The sequence below is a fragment of the Macrotis lagotis genome, chromosome X (assembly GCF_037893015.1).
Source record: "Macrotis lagotis isolate mMagLag1 chromosome X, bilby.v1.9.chrom.fasta, whole genome shotgun sequence".
Taxonomy (NCBI): Eukaryota; Metazoa; Chordata; class Mammalia; order Peramelemorphia; family Peramelidae; genus Macrotis; species Macrotis lagotis.
This window is the reverse complement of record NC_133666.1, coordinates 382417647-382438469: the sequence shown is the minus strand read 5'-3', so window position 1 is coordinate 382438469 and position 20823 is coordinate 382417647. Positions and strand designations below refer to the sequence as shown.

At 35.8% G+C, this 20823-nt stretch overlaps 1 long non-coding RNA gene across 5 annotated transcripts in view; it reads left to right on the top strand.

Annotated features, from left to right (window-relative positions):
- LOC141497263 (uncharacterized) overlaps window positions 1-20823 on the top strand; it is a 188798-nt gene that overhangs the window by 113296 nt on the left and 54679 nt on the right. The gene's annotated exons all lie outside the window — the stretch shown is intronic.

The window sequence follows — 20823 nt, the reverse complement described above, 5'->3', positions numbered from 1 at the left end:
TCTGTGCATAACCTTTGATCCAGCATATCACAAAGATTTCTAAAAAAAAAAAAAAGAAAAACCTATTAGTACAAGAATATTTTTGGTAGCTCTTTTTTTTGTAGTGGCTAAAAAATGTAAATAGGATGTCCATCAATTAGAAAATAGCTAAACAAACTGTGATATATAATTGTGATAGAATATTATTGTATTATAAGAAATGACAAGCAGATTGATTTCAGAAAAACCTGGAAAGACTTAAATGAACTGTTGCAAAGTGAAGTGAAAACCTGGAGAATGTTGGACACAGTAACAGCAATATTGTTTGACATAGAACTGTGAATGAGTTGGCTATTCTGAGCAATATAATGATACAAGATAATTCCGTGGGACTAATAATGAAGCATACTACCCACCTCCAGAAGGGAAAAAAAATGATATTGTTAGAATACAGATGGAAGCATGTTATTTTCACTTTCTTTTATAATTTTTCTTTAATTTGAAACTTCTTGAACAAAATAATTAAAATGGAAATGTTTTATACAATTGTACATGTATTAATTATTATGCATTAACCCCTCTGGGAGGGGTTAGCAGAGGGAGGCAAAAGAGGATAGAATTTGGAATTCAAAATTTTAAATAAAAACCTAATGTTAAAAAAGTTTTAACTTGTAATTGGGAAAAAATAAACTATATATGAAAATAATTTAAGTAAGTTCACATTCTCTAGCTTGGAATATTTATATTAAGTTATTAGATATTGTAATGTATTGTAATGTAAGATTTGTAAATACATTTTCTAAAGACCAGTATGGTATTAGAGATACACAATCTCTCATCTAACCACCCATTTTTTCCAAATTCATTACATTTAGTTGATTTGACTTAAGTGACCTGTTTGAAATAAAAACAAATTTAAATCACTACCAAACATTAAACAATATTTCTATTTAATTCCCCTTACCCCCTAAAAAAGAAGTATAATAACTGTCTTCAAGTCTTAGAAGGCTGCCATGTGAAAGAGGGATTACATTTGTTTCACTTTATTCTAGAGATCATAGTGGTAGAATGTTGTAGAGAGTTTTATATAATGGAGAATTTTCTAACCATCTGAGTGCTATTGGAAGGGAAGGGAACAGAAAAAAGAAGGATCCTACTTAATACCTTAAAGAAGATGCTTTGCCAACTGCTTTGCTTCTAAACCTTAAGAACCATGGAAATTTTACATCAGCATTTAGCACAGTGTTTGCCCATAATAGATTCTTATAAATACTTTTAAAAATCATGTATTCAAATAATAACAATGCTCATTCCTCATTGTTGAAGGAAACCACAATGTCGGGGCGGGGGGTGGAGGTGGGTAATGCCCTGACAAGCGCATGAATTGGATTTGAGTGAGGGAGTGACCAGCTTCACTTTCTCCTTCAGAGCCATCTAGGTCCAGTGATCAGATATGAATCAGGACAACTAGAGACAGCCCTGGATGCAGGATAGTCAGGGTTAAGTGACTTGTCCAAAGAAACACAGCTCATAAGTGGCAAGTTTCTGAGGCTGGATTTGAACTCCCTCCTCCTGACTCCAAGGCCAGGGCTCTAACCTCTGCCCCAAAGAGGACTCCAGCATCTCTCACTGCTTTTCTTCTCTTCTACTCCTCTAACTTCTCCTCAAGCTACCATCAGTCCTTTCTCCCTGCCTCATATCCTTTCTCATGTATTTAGATTAATACACAAAGATCATTCAGCAATGGTACTAACATGGGCAAAAAACAGCTCTCTTTTTAGTCAGCATCTTTTTTTTCACATTTTTTTTTCAGTAACTGAATCTGAAGATAAACTCAATTAGATGTAGAATATCATTGGTGAAGAAAAGTCTGGGAAAAATGAATGTGATAATGTATGTGCTAATTTATGCTCTTGGCTAATGATGGACTCTTGGTATGTGTATCCATTCATGTTTATGTTTATGCTTTTCTTCCTATTGATGACTTTTTAAAAAAGGACTCTTTTTAACCAGTTAATATCCTTAGAAACCTGCCCTAGTTCAGAATGTCTGTAATTCCTGCTTCCAGGGAAGGTGAGACTGGTGGATTATTTGAGCTCAGGAGTTTTGAGCTTCAAGACAACTAAAGCTAAATGTTTGTGTGTGTGTGTGTGTGTGTGTGTGTGTGTGTGTGTGTGTGTGTGTGTGTGTAACAAGGTTCCCAAGGAAGAAGTGAACTCAATTCAGATCAGAAACCCAGCAGGTCAAAACTTCCATGCTGACAGTAGGTGGTAGGATAAAGCCTCTGAATGACTGCTGCACTTTGAGCCTGGGCAAATTAGAAAGACATGGTCTCAAGCAAAATACTCTTTTAGAAAAAAAAAAGTAAGTGTTGACTGAGTCTTGTTTGCAAATGTGAAATGTTTTTATAAAATAATTTTCTATATGTTGGATTCTAGGCATATACCCCATGAAGGTTAAAAATAAAGACCTCAGGGCAGGAAAAAAAGTTATGATATACTTAAAAATATTAATAGCAGCTCTTTTTTTGTGTGAAAGCAGTTAACTGTAAGAAAAACATGCCCATCAATTGAGGAAATGGCTGAATAACTAGTGATTTGTAAATGTAACAGAATATTACTGCACCCTAAGGTATGGTGTATACAAAGAGTACAAAAAAGAATGGGAAGACATATGAATTGATGCAATGAGAAATAAGCAGAGTCTGGACAACAGTATAAAGTACAATTAAACTAATGGAAATAGAAAGAGCAACAACAGGTTAAAAAAAAGGAAAAAGGAATCAAGAAATGGAAAAAAAGAAGACTATGGATTGTAAATCCAATGATTGAATTTGGCCCAAAAGAAGGAAGGAGAAAAATACATTTCTTCGCTCTATTTTTTTACAGAGATGGGGTACTATGTGTATGACATATAAGATATATACTAATAGTATGAGCTGATATATTGATTAATTTTGTGGAACTTTTCCATTTTTTATTTTATTATAAGCTCTTTTATTTATTATAAACTCTCTGGGAAGAGGTTTGAGGAGGGATACAATTAGAAATAGAGATTATATAAAACAATAGATACCAAAATTTAAAAATAGAAATAATATATAATATATATATAATAAATGAAAATAAATATAAAAATTTTCAAAAATACCCAACTTTAGGAGAAATAACAATCCATGGATATGATCTTTTTTAGCCCATATATGCGATCTATCTATTTATCTATCTAACTCTGTCATTGTCTCTGTTTCTAATATCTATCCTTTTTCTAAAGAGTTAGGAGACAGGAGCTTGCCTTTTTTTTTTTTTTTATCATTACCAGAGAGGTAGCACTTAGGGATTCTTCTTCTTGGGCTACAATTTCAATTTAGAAAGACCTGAACTCATCACTAAGCAATTGTGTGACCCTGGACAAGTCTCTTTATGTCTTTCAGTTTCAGTGTCCTCATTTGTAAAATGGGGATAATAAGAGTACCTGCTTCATAAAGTTGTTGTTAAAAATGAAAGATAATATATGTAAGGTATTTTTCAAATTTTATTTTGCCATTTTAAGGTTAAGCATTATTATTACTATTATTGTTGTTATTTTATTAGAGGTTATTAACCTCTATGGTGGATTTATGGAGGATCATGGGCACAAGTCACACAGGATGAAGTGATACAATCTGTAACTTTAGAGATCACGCCTACCTTGATGTCTTACCAACTTTTGGAATACTGGAGAACATATAAAATGGCCTCTTACTTAGAAAAGATTGAAGAAAATATCCTTCAACATGCTATATGAATATGTAGATACTTAGAAAGATATTTTACCTTAGAGAATATTGGCATAGATTCAGAAGAGTCAATGTAGATTACTCCTGCAAGCTTTTTACTTCTGAGTTTAAATTGTGGTATTTTAATTATGCATAAATGATGATGGAGTGACTGAGGCCCCCATGGCAAAGGGAAATTCCAGAGGAAGGCTATTAACAACTGAGCATTTCTAGTTGGTATTGAAATCTCAATTATACTTATTGAAGAGGGGGGCAGAAGTGGCATTCATTATACTTAAATCCTTTTAACTTTGAAAAACTAGAGTGAGACATAGAAATAATTTCTCTGGTGATTGTGAAATACCTTTCTTTCCATCACTTTATTGAACCATGATGGTGGTTCCTTTTGGTTTATCACATCAATTTCTTCACATCAGTTCCCAGTAGCTGCAGGCATAGACTAAGAACAGGTCAAAAGACCAGGATCCATTTACTCTGGAACCTTTGCTAGTGGCTAATGAGAATTTCTGGTTACTTTTTTTTCCCTTCTGTCTTCTGGAGCCTAGGATAATTTTTTTCTTAAGTATTTTCATTTAACTTGATACAAAATGAAAGATGAGAATTAATGATACCCTCTGCAGGAAATTTAAAGTCCTATTAACTCTCAGAGTTGCTTAGTATTAATAATTTAGGGATAGGATTTTGGTTTGTTAAGGTGGCCAGCCAGACATAATGGTGGAGTCTCAGTGGGCAGCCCAGGGAAAGGGCTGATTTGTTCTACAGTTTAGACCCACCTTCTGCTTAAGCAATTATTGATGTAAGGATGTTAACAGACATCAGAAAAAATTTGGTGTCTGACTAACTTATGCCTCTGATTAATTTTCTATCACTCCGTATGCTCTAAGTAAATGGATTAAAGAACCATTTGATCTTCAAAAAGAGGTTTAAGGTTGCTTTGATGATTAAGTACCCATGGGACACAATGGATTATCATGGATAATGGATTAGAAGTATGAGGGACATTTAAAAAAAAGCCACGAACTCTTCCCTTTGTCATCTGGGTGTATGAGATTTCGTATGAGGAATTAGTTAACTCTTTTGTGTAATTTGATGAGCAAGGTTGAGAAGTAAGGAAAATGCTTCCATTACTAAGGAAATTCATACTTCTTACTTAGTGTGATGAAAATGACTGAGTCTGGCCCAGTTTGGTTTGTGGAGACAATGGTTATAATTGGAAGGGGATGTTTTTGTTCAGGAGGGGAAAGGCCAAAATGCAATAGAATCCCTTTAAAACTATACTCATGTGTACAAAGATTTTACCAATCTTTACCCATTATGGTAAAATGACTGGAGTCCTGAATTTGGAACTAGAGGACCACAGGCTATGAGTTTGAATCCTTTACCACTTATAATTGATATAATCTTGGACAAGTCACTTAATCTCTCCCTGTTTCCTTGTTTGTAAAATGAAAGAGATAGTCTAGATAACCCCTACAAAGTTCTAAAACTGTGGTCCTGAGGAACCCCCCTCCCCATGCAGTAACGTAAAAACCTTTTACCAGATCTCTGGTTATAGGGTCAAATGCCAATCCCCATGTCAGCTTGACATAGAAAGGAGGGTAATCTTACAGTCATGATGAGAACTTTTGAATTTTGAAAACAAAATAAAACTATAAATTTACTTCCTGTTAAAAATACAGAAATTCCAGAGACTAGTTCAATGTTCTTTGTTTATTCAGTGATTTGGCAACTGGTTAGATTAAAAGGGTTTCCTTATCATGCTTTAGTCAGTAAGCCTCAGGGACAAAATACTTGATCCATCAAAGGCAACTTCCAAACAAAGCAATTTCCCAGCCAGGTTTTCCCAGTCCTTCTGTTAGTTCCCAGAGAATCATTTCTGACATAGGGTAGAATGTTGGGTGGGATGCTCTCTTTGAAGGTTATCACCTTGGCTTCTTGACTTTTCCCATTTTTTCTTCTTCAGTTGTACTCTTTTTGAAACATCCCTATAAAGAGTTCAAGTGTACAAGTAGTCATGAATTTATAAGAGCATTTTGAGGTTAAAACATAATACAGTGGAGAAAGACTATAAATTCAATCTCCTTGTTCAATTATTCTGAGACAGATGTATAGAGTATTAAACAGTCCCTTCCAGGATCTCTCATTATAGTGGTAGGTAGAAAAAAGATTAAATTTGGAGTCTAAAAGACCGTGGTTCAGGTCCTAGTGCTGCAGCTTTTATACTGTGTAATTTTGGACAAGTCACAACCTTTCAATACCTTGATTTTCTCATTTTAATCAATATAAGCTTTCACAAAGCTCCCCCCAAACACTAGGGTAGCATTCCAATTCCTTTAATGGAAAGGACCTAACTCTAAATCTAACATTTATCTTGACCCTGACCCTTAGGAGAAAGTACAATGGGAAAGTCATTTTTCTTTGAATACCTAAGACAGTGTATGACCTTTATATACTTCTTAACATTTGCCCAGTTTTTTTCTTAACAAGGCATCTCATTTGAACTTCAAAACAACCCTATTAGTTAATTCTTACAAGTATTATAACTCCTTTATAGAGTTGAGAATACTGAGTTTATGACATATAGTCATGTATTATCAAAGCTGGCATTTGAGTCTGGCAATTACTGATTTCAATACCAGCACTTTATCCAGTACTTTATATTGACATTATAAAATGAGGGGGTTTGACCAGATGATACCTAAGGTTTCTTCTGTCCCTAAAATCCTGTGCCCATTTTCAGTCTTTAGACCTTCCCCTTTTATGATTTATAATTAGAATCTTTCTTGCTATTTAACTCAGGTGGAACAGTTGCCTTTAACCTCTTTAGGACTGTGAGTGACATCTTTCTTATCCCCTTTGGCTCCAGATCAGAACCACTGTTCTGACATTCACCTGCCTTGCCAATTCAGTGTCCTGAATTCTGTCCTCAGGAAATCTTTGACTAGTCTTTGTCCTAGTTATGGGCTCTTAGTGTACTTCCTTTTCTTTCACTGAATTTCCTATCTTCATTCTGTCTGAAGATAATTTTCTTGGCTAGAAAACACAGAATCAACATAGGGATTGAAAAGTTCTGCCTCCTTTTTGTCACTGATTAACACTGCCCTGCTCTTCTTCAGCCTCTTTGTGTCATCTAAACTTGCCCCCACATCCCCAACTGAAGGAGGAGGTGGAAATATAGTCACTTAGGGGAAAAGTAGGTTCTCATTGAATGAGGCAGATTGTCAGCAACTAAGTTGGAAAGGAAATAGGGAAATAGTGAAAGCAAAGGGAAGCAACTTACATCATATTAAACTTGATCATAGGGCCTCTAAGAGTGGGAAGGGATTATAGGGACAGCATAGTTGATTCTTTCATTTTACACTTATGTTGTTGTTTTTTTTTTCCAAGTGACTTGTCCAAGTCATACAACTAGTAAGTATTAAGTGTCTGAGGACAGATTTGAACTCATTTCCTCTTGACTCCAGGGCTGATGCTATATCCACTGGGCCACCTAGCTGCCTTAATTCTCTCATTTTACAGAGCAGGAACAGTTACTTGCCCAAGAGTTGGGATTTGAATCGAGGTCCTTTGATTCTACAACCAATGTTTTATCCTCTGGACTATTCTTGTTTTCATCTGCTTGTTTTCTTCCCAATAGCTAGGAGCTGAAAAAGGGCAATTGGGACCAGTAAAGATTATAAATAATAGCTTTCATTATAATGCCTTAAAGGTTAGAAAGACCTGGTCTATTTGTTTTCATTCACAGAGGTCTAGGATAATTGATAGTATATTTATTATATGCACTTTGTTTTTGTTGTTTTTTTTTTCCATGTTGTATGGGAAGGTGATAGGGGTTGGGAAGGAAGAGGGATTCAAAAATCCAGAAAGAAAGTAAATAAAGTCCCCATTTTACTTTATGCTTTGTTCAGAACAAATTTATTTTTAAAAAGAAAGAGATATGGTAAACTGTCCCTCTGTAGACCCACTCTACCAGGCTAATAACCAGAGGAAAAGACCAAAAACTTTGTCCCAGGTCTATTGTGAGTGGAGGAAGAGAATGTGGGAATAGTTTGCCATATGATTTATGGCTGGCCACAGGATGGGTTGGTAACTTTTTGCTCTGAGGTCCCTTACTAGTAAAACAATCAATGAACAGGAACACTCTCCCCCCATCACTTCATCATTTTTTTCTAAAAGGCCCTCAATTCTGTACAATGCCTCTCTCCCCCTGTACCCCAGTTATCAGATCACCTGACTCAGATTGGAAGTCCCAGTTTATGAGAGACCCAGCTATACACATTAACTTGCTCAAGTCAGTCATCTTCTGGCCTTGAGATATCCACAGTAACATCCCTTACAAATTTAAAAATAATTAAGGCTCTACATTTATATTTTAATTCTATGAGCTTTTTGCATCTATTGCAGATCACCTCTCAACAGACAATAACTTTTTGGGGAGGGAAATATTTTTTTCTAACAGCCTCAGTTGTTTTATTCAGTCAGGTTTTTATTACAAGGTCACAGAGGCAATAATGACTGAAAAAACCTGCACTATAACTAAACAAAAAGGGCATGAACTAGTCAATCTCTCTAAATTAATCAGTATTGATCATGAAAATAACTTAAATGAATGAGTTGACTGTGCTGTGTTACCATTTGATTTGCCTTTGTCTATGAAGGAGCAGTAAGGTCATGGATTTTCAAGCTGGAGTATATGTACTTCCAGAGGGTCACAGAAGTTTCTTGAACAGAATGGGGAATAGTTGACAAATAGCTTCTCCTTTTGAATCAATTGCTTACTTTAATTTTTTATTCATTTGCACAGTAAATTTCAGAATGTATTTTCTTTCATATTGAATAGGGGACCCAAGATCATTTTTTGAAAAACTTTGGGAACTGAAAATCAATCTCTAAACTTTTAGTAAATGCTTCCTATATGTTAAGCTATGGAGATACAAAAAAAGTCAGAAGAATGTCCCTGCCCTCAAGAAGCTTATACTCTTTTGATGGAAGTAATACAAACAAATTATATACAGGATAAATAGGAAATAATTAACAGAGGGAAGGCAGTAGAATTAAGTGCAGTTAGGAAAGACTTCCTATGAAAGATGGAATTTTAGTTGGAACTTAAAGGGAAAATGATTAGGAACAGAGAACTCTCTAACTTAAACCTTGGTGAAAGTGAGTCTATTCTTGAAGTACAGAATTTGGAGTGAAGGCTTCTAAATGTCACTTTCAGCATCTCTATGATGAAGAGTCAGAAAACCAGAGTTTAAACAGTTTAAAACTACCAGTAGTTCTAATTCTTAAGAAATTGTCTTTTTTCAAGATTCACACCAATATAGCATCATTGGAAGAATATAGTTGTTAATAAAATTGTTTTTTTGTTTTGTTTTGTTTTTGGACAGATAATCAGAGATATTTGACAGAGCTGTCCATTTACTCAAATGCAACCTGTCCTCTCCTTCTATCCTGGGTTCAGTATTTTGTCTATCTAAAAATTTTACAAGGACATTCTTCATTAATTTTTTTCTCTTCTGGGCATATCTCCTTTAGATTTTTTTTATGGATTTTATTGAGGTTTGAAAGTAATCAGCACACCATCTGTAAATAGAAGCATCTGGAGAACCTCAGTGTCTATAGGAAATAACTCCTTTATTTGAATTACATTCATGACTTTCTGATGTATAACAAACAATCTGCCTTTCTCTTCATATTTTTTACCAATAAAATCACTGATTTCTGTAAGTATTCAATCTGATGATGGGCCATTAGCTATTGGAGATCTCTTGTTTAATCTCCTTTTATCAGTAATATTGCCAGCAAGAGGTAAGTGGAAATAGGTGGAAAGCCTGGTACCCATTTAATGCCAAAAGATGCAGAGGAAAATCCGTAGATTATTAGAGGACTTGCTTGGAAAATTTTGAGAGAATACAGACATGAATCAAGAAAGAGAAGCTATAGGTGGGTTATCATTCATCTTGGGAAGAAATACCCATGTAGATAAAATCACAAGTGCATTGAAGTTTAAAAGAATTAATAATGAAAATATACTACATAGTGGGCTAGGCTCTGATGATACAAAATATGAAAATGATGAAGTGCCTGACTTCAAGGAACTTACATTCTAATGATGAAGACAAAATATATAAAGGAACAGTGGCTGGGTTTTTTTGTTTTGACCTGGAAAGTCACAGGAATGGAGACATAAGTAGATTGTCTCTTTTTGGGCAAGCCATGGTAATACTGATTTAATTGCTATTCCCAGACCAAGAAATATAGATAGGGGCAGGAAATTTCTATTTATCTGATGTGGGGAAAATGATAAGATTCTTGGTGTGGCTGGCTGAATGACATGTGAAGTATGGACTAGGACTGGCTTAATATATTTAAGTTAGATAGGTTTTAAGTCATTCATTCCACTTCCACTCACCTCACTTACCATTCAAGATAGCTCAGTTCTAGTTCAAAACTGAATTAACTCACCTAGTGAGGGGCACAGCATGGCCCCTAGAGGGGGAGTCAAGTACTGGGTAGGGAGAGGGAAATTAGTGGCTGGAAGATAACAAGATTCCTGGGGTGTATGGATGGATGGGGTATGACATTCCCATCCACAATGTTTTTTTCTAATTGTCTGGTGTCTTCTCCAATTCAGATACATTGATTTTTTTTTTTTAGTTTTCAAAATTATATTGCCTTCAGATAAGACTTATTCCTCTGTAGTTCAATTAAATTAATATTTATTGAAAACTGTTCAGTGCCAGTCACTGTGTTAGACACTGATGATACAATGACAACACAAAAAACAAATACTTCCCCCCCCCCCCCCCCCACCAAACCAATCATTCCTTCCCCTCAAGAACTAGTAGTCTGGTCCAGCTGCTTTTTCCCTCAGGGTTCTTTGGTGCCAATTCCATTTCCTTCTGTACCACATCAAGAAGACTAAAGTCTAAATGTGGTGGTTCTGCTGTCATCAATAATAAAAATAGTTTGTTTTAGAAATGCTGACAAATCTATTCCTTTTTCCATCTGCTTGTTGTCTAAATTCCAATTTTATCCATAAATATTCTTGGGATGACTTAGTTCAGTCTGAAAGGGAGTTTAGATATATATTACTCATAACTAAATTGAGAAAGAACTGGGTTCAAATCTTCCTTCTGACTTTAGCCAGTGGTATGACTATGAACAAATCACTTATCCTTTCAAATTTCTGTAGAGTCTACCTCTCAAGAATGGTAAGACTCACCTGAGATAATGTATGTGAAAGCTTTTGAAAACCTTAAAGTTCTATGGAAATATCAGTTATTATTATTATTATTATTATTATTATTATTATTATTATTATTATTATTATTATTGGTTGAATTTCACACCAAGGAATCCCTTATACCATTCTTCATTGTTTTTGAGTTAATTGAAGATGATAGATTTAATTTAAGATGTGAAAGACCACAATTCAACTTTGTAATGTTTGCAAATTAGATTATATATTTTTTTGCAAGGCAATGGGGTTAAGTGGCTTGCCCAAGGCCGCACAGCTAGGTAATTATTAAGTGTCTGAGGCCAAATCTGAACTCAGGTACTCCTGACTCCAGGGCCAGTGCTCTATCCACTGCGCCACCTAGCCACTGCAAGATTACATTTTAAACTAGAGCTTTCTTTTTTGTTTGGCAAGGAGTTATTAAGTGTTTAATGGCTGAAATGGAGTTTTCTGGCCTTATGTCAGCTGCTTTACACAAGCTAAACTCTGTAGAAAATGATGATGGTCTATATTTTTTTCCTTTGCTAGTGTTCATATTTTGGGCATTGACACTGATACCTTGTTTGAATAAATTAGGTTGTAAGTATTGAAGCTATATATATATATATATATATATATATATATATATATATTAGCTAAATTCTAATTTGATAGGCTTTTAACCTTTATTTTAATTAATATATATATATATAATTATTGCACAACATAGTTGATTTAAAAATGGCTAATTTTAATATCTATATAGTAGTCATTTCCTGTCTAAGGTAAAATCAATTTCTTCCTTCCCTCTTGTCTTTTTTTAGGATATTACTCCTTGTTTTGCATGCCTAGGATCTTCTAGTTTTCATTTTGAAAAAGATATTCATCATATGTAGGTATGAGGTTTATAAGAAGACTTTTTCTTTTATTTCTTAATCCTAAACCATATTTTTGAAATTAATTTTCCTGTCTTCATATACATTTAAATGGATTTTATATTGGTTTGCTTTGAAGGATCTTATCAAGATCTTTGAAGAATTTCTCCCTTTTAATTCTCTACTACAAATGTTGGTGCTTAAACTACAATTGCTATCGTGTGTACAGTAAGATGAGATGACCAAATGTCTCATGGGATTATTTTTTTTGTCTTTGCCTAATGTAGTTAATTCCTTTGTCATTTTAAGCTACTACTCCAAGGAAAATCTGTATTTTATACTTTTCTTTAGTTTGAACTTATTTATTTTTTCTGGTTTCATTCATAATGAGATTGCCAATATTGATATGGTTAGTTATTGTAGCAGTATGTGAACTTGGCACTTGACAATAAACTCAAAAATCACAATTAAATTCATTTTTAACTGGCAATCTAAAAATGTGTGAGACTTAGCTTTCTTTGTCCTCTTTTCCATCTTTCAGTAATGACAAATGCAGAAACAGACCAAGACTGAGGGCGACTATATATTTCTCTTTGTTTTACAGGTTGCCATTGACAAATAATTCATCATCTATAGGTCAGTCTATCTCTAATGAGATAGGATTGGCTTAATATAATTAAATTAGATAGATTTTAACTCATTCACTCTACTCATCTCACTCATCAGGCTAGGCCTTGGGAGCAGACAGTCTGTTCCAGGACTTTGCTTGAAGCTTTCCCAGATCCTGCCAATACTTAAACTCTGTTGGCATGATTTTTGAGAACATAGGGTCATCATAATGCCATGATGAGGCATTGGAATAGGATTTTGGTGAAGGTTTAGATACAATAAGTCTATCAGTTCAGTGAGGATTCTGTTTGTAATTTTGGCTACCATGATATAGGTTGAATTTTACTGAATACCTCTAAAACCCCCAGGTTTTTGCCCCCACCCTCACCCTCACCCTATTGAATTGTTGCCTAACTAAATCTCCTTTGTTCTGATGCAGTCGATTTTTTGGATCTAAGATTAGGACTTTATATCTTTAACTTATTTGAACTTATTAACTTCATCCTATTGACGGTCAAGATCTTTATGGGTCCTGGTTATTCATCCAATATATTAGTTATCTTCCCAGCAAAAGCTGTCTGCTAAAGCTTCTAGTCTTGAGGTGAAATATCAAAGAAACTGAGCATTCTATTCAATAGACATATATATATACTATATACTATGATCACTGCTCACTTTCCTGGGAAATTGTTAAAGAGCAAGTAACATTTTAAATGAATTTAGGCTTCCTCTTGCATATTAATTGTAATCTTATAATCAGATGTATTCTCATATGTTCAGCATACTGTATTGTAGTCTATGAAACAAAGCTGCTTATGAGTTGGAAAGTCAGAAATCAAACTGCCTATTGGAAGTAGGGAAAAAAAAAAGAAATGAATTGGGCTGGGGAACTGCAGCCTACAAGTGTCCATCAGCACTGAATGCTGAGATCTGCACAGTCAGCTTTTTAAAGCTGCTCTCCTGAAAATTAAAGGTAACATTGCAGCCACCAATCTGCAACCTAAAATGACCCTTAAACTGAATAGGTCATAGATTTTAAAAATTGCTTTCCCTTAGTTGATAATCCAAAGTTTAGCCTACAGTGAATTAAATCTCTTCAGCTAGATAAGCCACTAGAGTGTGAAATGGGAGCACCATTTCAGGTTTAGCGATTTCTGTAAATAGTAGGAATGACGTTCTCTTCCTTTGTTGATATTTTACCTTTGGTTTATTCTTTTTGTCTAAAGAATGACAAAAGAGTTGTGAAGAGTGGGAACAAGGAGAAGTCTGGGATACAATGGATATGTTTGACTTCAGTTTTTAAAAAGCAAGTTTAATTTAAGTAACTTTATCATAAAGTCAAAGATGGAATCTTCAGAAGCCAACTATAACCCAACTTTTTCATTTTATAGGTGAGGAAACTGAGGTTCAGGGACATTAAGTGCTCTGTCCTAATAAGCATGAGAGGCAGAACTTTGTTTTTAAAGAAAGGCTTAAACTTTAATTCACAGTTTACTGCAAAAGTTCACAGGATATTACAAAAAAGATTGTAAACTACATAAAGTTCACAGCTGATTGCACAAAGTTTACAGGTTACATTCTTTGGAGAAACAGTGAGTTTCAATAGAAATAAGATGAGAATAGGAGTATTTGGGGAAATTATGCACCCCAGAGTGGGCCAGCTTTACAGTAAGACAATCTGTATACATAGTAGAGAAGTTTCTGGGATGATGCTCCCCCAGAGTGGGCTATCCTCCAAAGGCAGAGGAGCACCTCCTCCATGTGAAGATAGGTTGATGGATATCTTATCAGTGCTCTCTTAACATGACTGTAGTTGTGTGGGGTGGTTTGTGTGTGTGTGTGTGTGTGTGTGTGTGTGTGTGTGTGTGTGTGTGTAATAAGGCCAAGTAGCACTCTCTGACCTCAGTTCTTTTGACTGCTCTGTTCCTGGAGATGTGACTCCTTCATCTAAGGCATCCAGTAGAAGCCCATGTTGTAATGGGAGAGGCCTTTGGGTCTTTATAGTCCCAGAAATGAATCTCAATCCTTGGATTCTATAATTATTTGTTTTTTCTGTTCTAAGTGAACAGAATGGAAACTTTTTGACTTTGTGAGTTTAGAAAGATCCAGAGGACACCTCGGCATCCAGAGTCCAGAGAGAGCTTCAGTGTCTTGCTGTTCTAGGTTGGATTTGGTGGAATGCTCAGCATTAATAGCCTTAGCATCAAATAATGTCTTTCTGGACTCAAAAGAATGGAAGCTGACTAAACTAGCAGACTGCATCTGGACATGAATTTGGTGGGATCAATGTTAGGTAGCATCTGAGATGTTAAAGGTACTTTCCCTCCCCACCCCCTCCCTGGAAGATTATGCCCTAAGATGTTAGGAAAAATGCTTGCATATTTTTAACTATACTTTTGAAGTTAATATATCTCTTTGTAAAAGTTATGAACAAGTAGCTAAAGAGACAAACAGACAAATAAGAATAGGTGGTATAGAATAGGGGACAGCTAAGTGGTAGAGTAGATAGAATATTGGACCTGAAGTCAAGAAAATCATCCTCCTGAGCCCAAATCTGACCCCAGACACTTATTAGCTGTGTGATCCTGGACAAGTCAATTAATTCTGCTTGCTTCAGCATCCACATTTGTAAAATGAACTGAAGAAGAAAATGACAAAATACTCCACTATCTTTGCTAAGAAAACCCCAAAATGGGAAATGGAGAGTTCAGTTTTGACTAACAACAACAAAGCTTTGATTAAATGAAAGAACATGGAACTTGGAGCCCAATGTTTATGTCTTGACTTCTACTTATTACTTGTATAACCTTGATCAATTGGCTGAACTTCTCAGTTCTTCATCTAGAACTATCTAGTTCTTTGTGTAGTTGGGAGTCACAAATGAAATTCCAGGATTCCTGGTTTTGTGCTGAAATGAACCTTAAAGATGGCTTTTCAGAAGAACTTGAGACCAAGAGAATAAATGATTTCCCCAAGATCTTAAAGCTAATCAGTAGCTAAGGTAGAATTTGAATCCAGGGCTTCTGATTCCAGATCCAATTTTTTATACACTACACCACACCACACCACACCACACCACACCACACCACACCACACCACACCACACCACACCACACCACACCACACCACACCACACCTGTTGGATCTGAACACATTTTGGAAACTGCCTTATAAATGTGAGCTCTCAATGTTTAGGGTAAGTCCTAGCTTAGACTCCCTCGGATGGTTTGGGGTGGGAGGTAGTGGGTTTCATGGGTTGGTTAGAGTGTGAGACAGTCAAGAAGTATAGAAGAACTACCACAGGTCATTCTGAACTCAGTTTTTTGGGTTTGTTTTAAAGTCATAGCCCAAGTCAGGACACAAAATTCTAGACAGTGAGAATTAACAGAGCAAGCAGTCTTACAGTCTAAAGATCAAAGTCTGGAATTTACTAATAACAAAGTCACCCAATCCAGTCTCTAGGCATGAACATGTAGTAAGAACAGTGATTCCAAAATTAGGAAATCCCTTACATGGCAGTATCAGGAAAACAACCTGGGCAAAGAGTATTTTGAATGGTCAGGACTAAGGAGGAGATTGAGGCAGCAGCATTTGTGGCATTGCAGTTTAGACAAGGATTAGTTTTTCCCCCCTTTCCACATATCCACATTTATTCCTCACTTCCCATTCACACACCCACAAATACACACATTCACACACATTTGTGAAAGCAAGGCAACTTTGAGCATTCTTTCTCCTCTGATGTCATCTGTTTTACCCAAGAGATGAGAAACTCATTTCCCAGTGCAAATGATTTGCTATATGGATTGAGACACCTAACATTTGAGCAGACACTAGCAAATAGAAAGCATTACATTTTCATCTCAGTAGCTTGTCATCTTGCAGCAAATTTGTATAATAACTTTTTTTTAGACTGGATTTTATTGAACTTTGTGCTTTGTTTGGTATAGAGAACTTCCCATATTTTGACTACCAAGGCAAATTTGTACATGCTCTGCAGCTTAAAAATTTCAAAGAATTGCTTTGGGTTAAGAAATGACTTGCATTATAGGATCACAGGGCCACAGAATATGTCAGAGTTGGGACTTGAACCTAGGTTTTCTTGATTTTGTCTTGACTATGTTTTGTTGCCTTTTCCCACAATAATAACAGGTCTGAACTATATAATGTTTTAAAGTTGGCATAGCTCTTTCCTTCTGTCAGCCTTCTGAACTTATATCAAATGAGATATCATTTGTATAGCAAAGTCTCCTGACTTTAGTGATGAACTTAGAACATTAGAGCTAGAAGTAATCTTAGAGACTATCTATCCCAACCATCTTATTTTATAGATGGAGACACTGAGATCCAAAGAGAAAAAATAACTTTCCCAAGGTGGCATAGATGGTAAATGGTAGCTCAGGATTTGACCTAGATGTTTATAACTGTTAGAATCTCTTCACCTGGTCTTCACTTTCTGCAAATTAATTTTTGTCTGGATGGTAGGTGTTTCCTTTTCCTCATCACAAATTCAACACTTGTTGGTGGTAGAAGTATTGAAGAGTATGACCTGATAGTTTAGTCATATATTACTAGGCTTTTACTATATATCCTTATGACTCTAGGGAGTAAGGAAGAAATGATCTCCTTTTGGCCTATTTATGAAGATGAAATTTGATGACCTAACAGTTGTAGGATAATTACCATGCCAGTGGGTTGGTAATCCCAGATCAAAGCTTGGTTTTAGAATCATCATTACAGTAGAAACAGCACTCTTTCTGAGATCAGAAGAGGGTTGAAATCCTGCTTCTGGCATGAACTCTGTGACCTTGGGCCACTTGCTTATCCTCCCTCTGCCTCTCTTTCTTCAATCAGTTCCTTGGACTAGGGGACTTCTAATGCTCCTTCCAGCTCTATGATATGATTTTGATGTTCAGGTCAAGTAAGTCACTTAGACGGTGGGAGTGAAAGTCAGTCCTTAAGAAGAGACTTGGACCTTTGGGACACAAGGCTTTGTGGAGAAGTGCTCTCTTTCTCTCTGTCTCTCTGTCTCTCTGTCTCTGTCTCTGTCTCTGTCTCTGTCTCTGTCTCTCTCTGTCTCTGTCTCTGTCTCTCTCTCTCTCTCTGTGTGTGTGTGTGTGTGTGTGTGTGTGTGTGTGTGTGTGTGTGTGTGTGTTGATTCTGAAACAAAAGAAGCTGAAGAGTCCAATGGAAGGGGAGAGACTAGAGCAGGGTCAGGTTCCAGAGAAAAAGAGCTTACATCCTGGTAGTAGAAAACAGATCATTTGATAATTTCCTATTTTAACCCATTCTTCATGCTTAGTAGGTACTAAGCCACATTTCTGTCTGGCAAAGATGGCAGGGTCAGAGTCACGCAGATTTTGATCTCCTGCCTTGACCTCATTATGGCTTTGTCTTGTTAGGATCTTCCTGGTGATCGGCTGCAGAGGATCTCAGTAAAAACTGAGTTTTCCTTTCCCCCCCCCCCTTTTTTTTTGCAAAGAGGCATCAAACATCCAAGTGTCCAAGGTTTATTGAGGCTTTTTATAGTTGGAAAGTGGGTTTCTTATTCCAACCTAAAGACGGAAGTATCCTTCCTGTAGAGGTATCTGGGAGTTGCAGTTTCTTTGTTTCTTAGGAAATGCCTGATTGCAAAGCAAAGAATGATTTTGCCCAGCTGACTGGGTTACCTCCAGAATGGCTGACTTAACATATGCTTCCTATGGTATTAAACTTTTCTGATAGTAAATAAATATTTATTAAATGCCTACTCTGTGCTAGAAACTCTGGATTTACACATAATGAATGAAACAGTTTGATGAAAGGAAAAGTACACTGTGTACCAGAAGTTAGTCCATAAGAGCAAGGACTAATTTTTTTGTATCTTTGACCCCTTAGGTTGCCGGGCAGAATGTATGGATGGACTCCTTTTCATAATATTTTTAAATGAATAAAATAAAATACAGAGGATTTTATTTAAAAAAAGCCCAGCAAAGCAATCATAATGAAGTAGTTATTAAAATGTAAAAAAAAAGTTAAGAGTTCTTATTTTAGAGCAATCTAGTCATTAATCTGGGCTATTACAATGAAGGAAACACATTGTAACTCCCTTATAGCTTGTTGACTGACAGGTGGTTCTGGATTAAAAATATAATTGTCCAATCCCAGATATTCTTTCCCTAGTAATATGTTACTGGCATGTTGGAGTGGGAAGGGGTTTTGAGGATCATCTAGTCCCATCTTCTGTTGGTTTGTTTGGTTTGTTTTAGAGGAGGAAAATGAAGCTCCTATCAGTTAGGTAACTTGTCCAAAATACTTCAAATAGTGTAAACCTTGCTTAATACTGGATCTTCTAACTCTAGTTATTGACTGTTGAGGGAATCCTCTTCTCAAATTTACATTTGAAAAAAAAAGACATTTCTCAAGTCTTACAGTTTTTATAATTAGAAGGGAGGAACTCAGAATGTTGGGAAGTATATGAATTGCTCATGGAGGTTGACCATATGCTCATAATCCCTAAGAAGAAATGATGCCCTCACCTAGGGATCTCAAAGTCTTTGTGCTTCTCCCTCCTATTATTAATTCACAAGTTACTTTGGAGGAATGTTCTTTTGATCCTGATTGGGCTGTTATAAAGGTACTAGTGTGCCCTGTTTTAGATGATATTTGTGAAAAGAATTGGGTGAGGGTCCAAGATACTTCTTAGGAGGGAGGGAGGGAGGACCCAGGACAGTCAAATAGCATTTGATGTTCCTTGTTCTAGCTCTCCTCAACGGTTGAAAAACTGAACGAAAATCAAAGGCAGCCTTGAAAGGAGAAGAGAAAGAAGGCCATCATCACCAAAAGGCACTGTGTAACCAAGGGTGAGAGGGTGCTGTTACTAGTCTGGCAGGCTCTCTTCCCCAGTTCCCTCCCCTTCCTCCCTCCCTCCTTTCCTATCTCCCTCCCTCCTTCCTTCCTTCCTCCCTCCCTCCCTTCCCTCCCTCCCTCCCTCCCTCCCTCCCTCCCTCCCTCCCTCCCTTCCTTCCTTCCTTCCTTCCTTCCTTCCTTCCTTCCTTCCTTCCTTCCTTCCTTCCTTCCTTCCTTCCTTCCTTCCTTCCTTCCTTCCTTCCTTCCTATAGGAGCATAGAGGTAGTGTTAGAAAAGACCTTAAAAGATTGTACCCACATCAGCCTCAGGTACATTCAGGGCTAAAGCAAAGATTCCATTTGCCTATTCTCCATGTGGCAAGGACTGCAGGGAAATGAGATTTGAATGCCATCAAATCATATATTCCTCACATATATATGTGCATATATATACATATGCACATGCACACATATACATATACACACAAACACTTACATACATATATACTTAAACATAACAATATATATTTAAAATAATAATAATAATAATAATTAATGTTTTAAATTATTACTATTATATGATTTCAATGATTTAATGATTTGAACTATTTGATTTAAATTTAATGATTCAATCAGTGATTTGAATTATTATTACTATTGTATCAATTTAATTAAATACTGTCAATAATAAAATTAATACTATTATATATGCACATAAATCATTTATTTATTTATTTATTTTCTCAACTACTTGAATGATTGTTTTAAACTTTCTTTTTTTTTTTTGGTAAGATTTTTGCATTCTATATTTTTCCTCCCTCCTTCCTTTCTCTCCCCCCCTTCCTTTGACAGGGAATAATCTAATACAGGAAACCATATATTCTTAATCAGTGGGTAGGATATTGGAGCAATCTTGTGTCTAAGTCTTTGAAACTATAAAGGTGAACTTCAGTAATTTTCCCTCAAGTAGGACTATGCAGTAGTCATTAGACTTATTAGTGAGGATAGTTACTTCTTACTCATATATTTTTGACTGCTATATTATAGATTTATTTTGATAATTTTTCCTTTCTCATAAGGTCCTTAAGGGGCAGCTAGGTGGTGCAGTGGTTATAATACTGGCCCTGGAGTCAAATCTGGTCTCAGACACAATATTTACTTAACTGTGTGACTTTGGGCAAGTCACTTAACCCTTTTGTCTTGCAGCTCCCTCCAAAAAAAAGGTCCTTGAACCTGCCAGTAGTTGCCAAGATTTAGTTTTTATGTCTACTATGAAAATAAAGGAAAGCCCCTTGGGATAGTACAATGTACTAAATGTCTTGAAATCCTGTGTATACTCTGATATATATATATATATATATATATACACATAATACATGCAAATATATATGTACATATATACACATGTGTTTCTTTTTCCTACAGTTCATTGGATCACAGAATCATAAATTAAGAACTGCAAAATACCTTAAATATCATCTTTTCACCATTTTTTTTTTGGTGTGTCATGGAGCCTGCTGGCATTCTGGTGAAGCC